The sequence below is a fragment of the Pan troglodytes genome, chromosome 4 (assembly GCF_028858775.2).
Source record: "Pan troglodytes isolate AG18354 chromosome 4, NHGRI_mPanTro3-v2.0_pri, whole genome shotgun sequence".
NCBI lineage: Eukaryota > Metazoa > Chordata > Mammalia > Primates > Hominidae > Pan > Pan troglodytes.
Window position 1 is genome coordinate 18,929,433 of NC_072402.2, and position 6,000 is coordinate 18,935,432.

The 6,000-nt window shown below is 34.3% G+C and overlaps 1 long non-coding RNA gene across 3 annotated transcripts in view; it reads left to right on the top strand.

Annotated features, from left to right (window-relative positions):
* Positions 1 to 3,494, top strand: part of LOC107974646 (uncharacterized) — a 162,603-nt gene extending 159,109 nt beyond the window's left edge. For all 3 annotated transcript variants that reach the window (XR_001717536.3, XR_010157171.1, XR_001717535.3), the window contains one exon: positions 731 to 3,494. This is a non-coding gene — a long non-coding RNA (uncharacterized LOC107974646). The remainder of the gene's footprint in view (positions 1 to 730) is intronic.
* Positions 3,495 to 6,000: the final 2,506 nt, after the last annotated feature.

Consider the following 6,000-nt stretch of genomic DNA (forward strand, 5'->3'; position numbering starts at 1 on the left):
AGAACTGATTTATACGCTTAAGTTTTACCATATAATTCTATAAGAAATTTCTGATAATAGGGGCACTAAACTAATTGCAGTAATTCACAGAATAACTCTTCTATGATATTTATCAAACAAATACATCAGCTGATTTTAACCTCAGCATCAATAGACCTCTGAAGAAAAGTGCCCGTTATAAGAAGACCAATATTGATATCTCCTATTCTATGAGACAGCTGGGCTGTCACAAATTTCAGAATAAAGCTGGTAATTAGGCAAATAAAACTGCCATGTTCCTTTTTAAATTTGACAACAGTTAGATAGAAGGAATAAAATCAAGTGTTCAAGTAGCACAATAGGGAGACTATAGTTAAAAATAATTTATTGTATTTTTCAAAATAATTAAAAGAGTAAAATTGGAATTTCCTACCAAAAAGAAATGATATGTGCTCTAGATGATGGTTATCCCAATTACCTTGATTTGATTGTTACATGTTGTATGATTGTATCAAAATGTCACATGTGTCCCATAAATATCTACAACTATTATATATCTATAATGATTAAAATTTAAAAATTAAAAAAAATTCCAATGTATGAGATTTACATATTTTAGCGATTTTATGCAGCTTCCTTTTCTTGACACACAACTAGATGTCTTGTTAGAATACTTTGTGTTCAAAAAAGATATTGAAATGTTAAACTTTTTTTCTCTTCTTCATTTTGTTTCCCCTTTCTTTCCTCTCAGTTACTTGCATTATAATACAGTATGCCTCAGGGAAACTAAAATATTACAGAAAAACAGAAGATTTTTAAGTACTAAAAATCCAGGACCCCATGGGACTTGGGATATGAAGAACACACGATGAATCTGAACAAGTCTAGATGAAGTTTTCTCAGGTTTGGGGAAGAGAAGAAACAGTCAAAGGAGAAAGGAAGATATCTAAAAACCCAATGCGTCCCTCAAGAGGGTCCTCATACTTTGTATACAACTTCAGAGTTCTAGACAACAAAAGAACAACCCAACCGAAAAAAGTGGGCAAAAGACTTGAATATTCTTTTCTCTACAGAAGATCTATAAATGGTCAACAGATACATAAAAAAATACTTAACATCATTAGTAATCAAGAAATACCACTTCATACCCACTAGGCTGTCTAAAATAAAAAAGACAGAAAATAACAAATGCTGGGAAAGTTGTGGAGAAATTGAAACTCTTACATGTAGCTGGTGAACTTTTAGAATGGTGCAGCCATTTTGGAAAGCATTCTTGGTAGTACTTCAGAATGTTAAATATAGAGTTACCACATGACCTAGCAATTCCACTCCTAAGACTATACCCAAAGTAAATGGAAATTTATATGCATCCAAATCCTTGGACATGAAAGATCACAGTGGCATGATTCATAATGAGCAAAAGATGGAAGAAATTAAAAGTGCTCACCAACTGATGCAATGAGTAAATAAAATATGGTATATCCATACAATTCAATATTATTTGGCAATACAAAGAAATAAAATAGTGATGCATGTTACAATAGGATTGAACCTGGAAAAGTATTATGCTAGAAAAAAATTTAAAAAGAAAATTAGAAATGAAGGAGAAATAAAAAAGAAAAACACTTAAAAAAGTGTTAATTCTAAGTGAAAGAGGCAAATCACAAAACACCACATATAGTATGATTTCATTTATATGAATAATACTGGCAAATTTATAGAGACAGAAAACAGACAACTGGATGTTAGGGGCTGAAAGAGGGAGGAATGTGGAGTTACTGCAAAAAGGTACAGAATTTTTTTTTTTTTTTTGGAAATGGTGAAATCTTCTAAAATTATAGTTTTAACAACTTTGGGAATATGCTAAAGAGCACTGAATTGTATATTTTAAAAGGATGCATTTTATATGAATTATAACTCATAAACAACAGTCAACTAGAATGAATGCAAGAGTGTCTTGAATCACTGAATCTTGAATCATGGTCTATTCTCTTATGGGAGAATTGTGATATGGTTTGGATGTGTGTTTCGCCTCCACATCTCATGTTGAAATATGATCCCCAATGTTGGAGGTGGGGTCTGCTGGAAGGTGTTTGGGCCATGGGGGTGGATACATCATGAATGGGTTGGTGCCTTCCCCATAATAATGAGTTCTCACTCTATTAGTTCAGGCAAGAGCTGGTCATTTAAAGTAGCCTAGCATCTCTGTTGTTCCCTCTCTCACCAGGTGATATGCCTGCTCCCCCTTCACCTTCTATCATGATTGTAAACTTCGTGAGGACATCACCAAAGGCTGACATTGGCAACATGCTTCCTGTACAATCTGCAGAACAACGATGGAACAAAATAAACATCTTTTCTTTATAAATTACCCGGCTTCATGTATTCCTTCATAACAATGCAAAGCAGCCTAATACAAATTGTCAGTGAGTAGGCAGATTTTCAGAATGTATGGCTAATTGGAATTTCCATGGTCCTATATGAGAAGAGATTTGAAGTAATTCCATAGAATGTTATGAGCGCCCTGGGAGAAGAAAAAGGGTGATTTTTCAGAAGGAAAAGAGTGTAAGAAAAACATGAAATTCAATTTTCCAATGACAGTTCTGAGAACACTTAAACAAGGAGGGATGTGGGAAGTGATTTTTAAGTCTGTATCTAGAAATAGGAATTTCTAAAATAACTGAATCTTTTTCTGGAGAGATTAAAAAAAATACTAACATTATTCACCAAGCAAGTAAAAGCAACCAAACTAGCATGTTCCTTAATATCTTTAAGTATAATTAATTGAGTACTAGTAGAATGCTATCCCTTCTGACATCCTCTGGACACTAGGATGCCAGGATCCAACGTAACCCTAGAAAACATAGTGATCATCCCAAGAAAGATTATATTTCTAAGGTAACCACTATGGATTCAATGAAACCAAAAGGCATACTTACACTTTTCCAATAGGAAAACTAAACACACCACAATAATTATATGCATAATGAAAATGAGGCTTAGGAGGTTACGGAAAGTGTGCCAAGACTGTATACTATTTATTTATTGACAATTTAAGCAGTAGACTTTAATTCATTTTTTCTCTAGTATTGGAGATTTTCTATGTCCAGAGACAGAAAAATGACTCTGATGAGGAGGAAGTGGTGTGGAATATGGCTAGGACATGGCACCCCCACCAGCTAACCTGAGTCCATTGAGAGCTCCCTCTGAGAAGGGGAATTGTGACTGCATCCATGTCCACATTTCCTGTGTAGCATTGATGATAGTGTGTAGACAACAAAAAGCTTCTTGAAAGAATCAGGGGTGACTCTAGTTCCAGTCTTAAGGGGAGTGCGAACTGTACCTTTATCCAGCCTTATCTACCCATCCATAAAAACTCTGGATATATGATACATGTTTATATCTGTTCATGTTGGAATTGGAGTGGAGCTAATGATATCTACAGAGTCATATACTGATTGGTACGTAAGTAGTAGTATTTTGGAGAAATGAGCTCAGAATATAGTTTCAGAATATAGTACAAGTCCCCAAAGAGATTTTATATATATATTTACTCTATATAATGTATATATATATTTATAAATATATAAATTATCTTGCAACCCTGAGGGAAACAGAAGTAACAAACAAAATGGTCATACCTGAAGAGGCCTGGCATAAAGGAAAAGAAATATGACACAGCAGTATTTCTACTTGGACATATGAATAACACAGAAGACGGATATTTCAGAAGATGTGTCTGTAGATAAAAATGGCAGAATCTCAGGTTATAAGGCATGTGTACACACACATACATGCATATAGAAATCTGTGTTCCCTAAAACTATGTGAGTCCCCTGGATGTTAGTTCCAACTATAGGAAAATGTATTAGGTAGGGACTTGAAAATAAGTTTCTTCCATGTGATTGGATTGATGCTCAAAATAGAAATACATATAAGAAATAGAAACCATAGTCATACTTGAGTTATGAGCTTACATTTGTTCATCTGTAAAAATAGCTTCTTAAGTGAAACAAAAACAAATGACTTCAAGATCTCAATCATGATCTGGTCAGCTTCATGATAGCTGGCATCACTGTGTTGATATTGATACTGGCAAGAACTGTAGTTAAAGTTTTGTTTTGAGAATAACAAGTTTGAGTGTTCGTACTATGGTATTAGAGCTTCTTTTATGTCCATTACATAAGTGAGTTTTTCCATTTTCATTTCATTTTGTAGGGAAAATCATACAAAAAAAGCAACATTAAAAAATGGTACAGAGGTGGAAAAGAGTTTTGATGTGTGCTCATGGTAACCACTGTAGTAGGAAAGATGACATGAAGATGGGGACTGATGAAAATATCACCTGAAGATGCAGCAGAAATGACACTGTGAAACAGCCATGGCATCTCACTTGATACAAACAACCCAGCACTGCCTTCCTCACTGAGCCTGTGTCTTGTTCATGCAGGTGCAAAACAGCCAGTACTCTTGAGAAGTGCACACTGCACCATCGTGCTCACAGGCTGTCATTTCGATCTTCTGCCCTTGGGGAATTGCATAAACCTTGGATTTCAAATCACTTGTTTAAATGAATTCCAAAATCCTTCCTAATTTGAAAATCTAGGGAAGTAGACCTTATCATTAAATTGACACTGACTTTTGTTGTACCTGAAATTTGAATTATCGCTAGATCAATTTTTACTTTGATAAAAAATATGATGATATTTACTTTTCCAAGTTTTCTTTTTCTTTCTTCTATAAAGCTGTTGAGAAAATCATTGCACATATGCTCTAGTTAGGGGAAACCTTTCTATTTTATTGACTCTTACAAGTGTCAAGATGAGAGCAATAGTTTCATCTTATGGCATGATAGCAGTAGTTTCACTAGGTTTTTATAAAAAGAAGTATAGTGATTCAATTTATCAAAACCTAACATGGAAAACTAAAAATATGTTGTTGAAATGATTACCAGGAAGGATTTTTGGCTTCATCTCTCAGAGGTAAAGAGCTTAAAAGTCTTCACTTCATTATTAAAACAAGAAAAACCCAGAAAAACTAAAAATCAATGATTTTTTTCAGATCCACCAAAGAATTGAAATTGTAGTCCAAACCAGCACTCCAAAATCTGGAAAGACAGGTGCATCCAGAGGGGCACTGCTGAGATTGACTAACCAGGAACAAATTTTGCTTGAGCCACAAACTCATAAAAACATGAAAATAGTAATTTTGACCGATTGCTGGAAGCTGAGTATGGACTAGTGTGAGTGTGAGGACCTCCTGTAGGCCCCAGTCTTAAGGGTCTTTTACCTTTTCATAGGCTTTGCCTCAAAGAACCTTACTAGGTTCTCATGATGAAGAGCTATTTATCTCAATCTCATCAAGGAAGAATATCCTTAGTTAAACCTGGATTTCATATGCATGCTTATGTTTGCAATTAATTTCTTTATTCTGAAATTTTGAAGAAACAATTGCAAATATACCAATGACTTCCTTCACTCTTCGCTTAATTGCATAATTTTGGCATAAAGTTTTAGGCATAAATGTTTTGAACAGTATCCTTACCTTTCTACCTACCTAATTAGTAAAACATATCAAAATATATCTTGAAATGAATTGATTTCAAACAAGTAGAACAGAAGAGGCAAAATTGCAAGTTTAGATATAAAGATTTTCTTGTTATTTACCTAGCGTTTTCATTCCCAGATGTCAAGCAAAGAAGTGGAGTTATAAATTTCTTGACTAGATAAACCTACAACAGCTTAGAATACATTTGTTTTAAAATGTGATTAAATTATTATAATAAAGTTCTTATAACTCTAGGACAAAGCCACTATCTTTGTACAAGGTATACATTTTTTCCTTATAAGAAGAAATGGTAAGATTCCTGAAACACTTTAATTATATAAGGATAACTTTTTTGGGAGGCCGAGGTGGGTGGATCACCTGAGGTCAGGAGTTTGAGACCTGGCCAATGTGGTGAAACCCTGTCTCTACTAAAAATATAAAAATTAGCCGGGCGTGGTGGTGGGCGCCTGTATT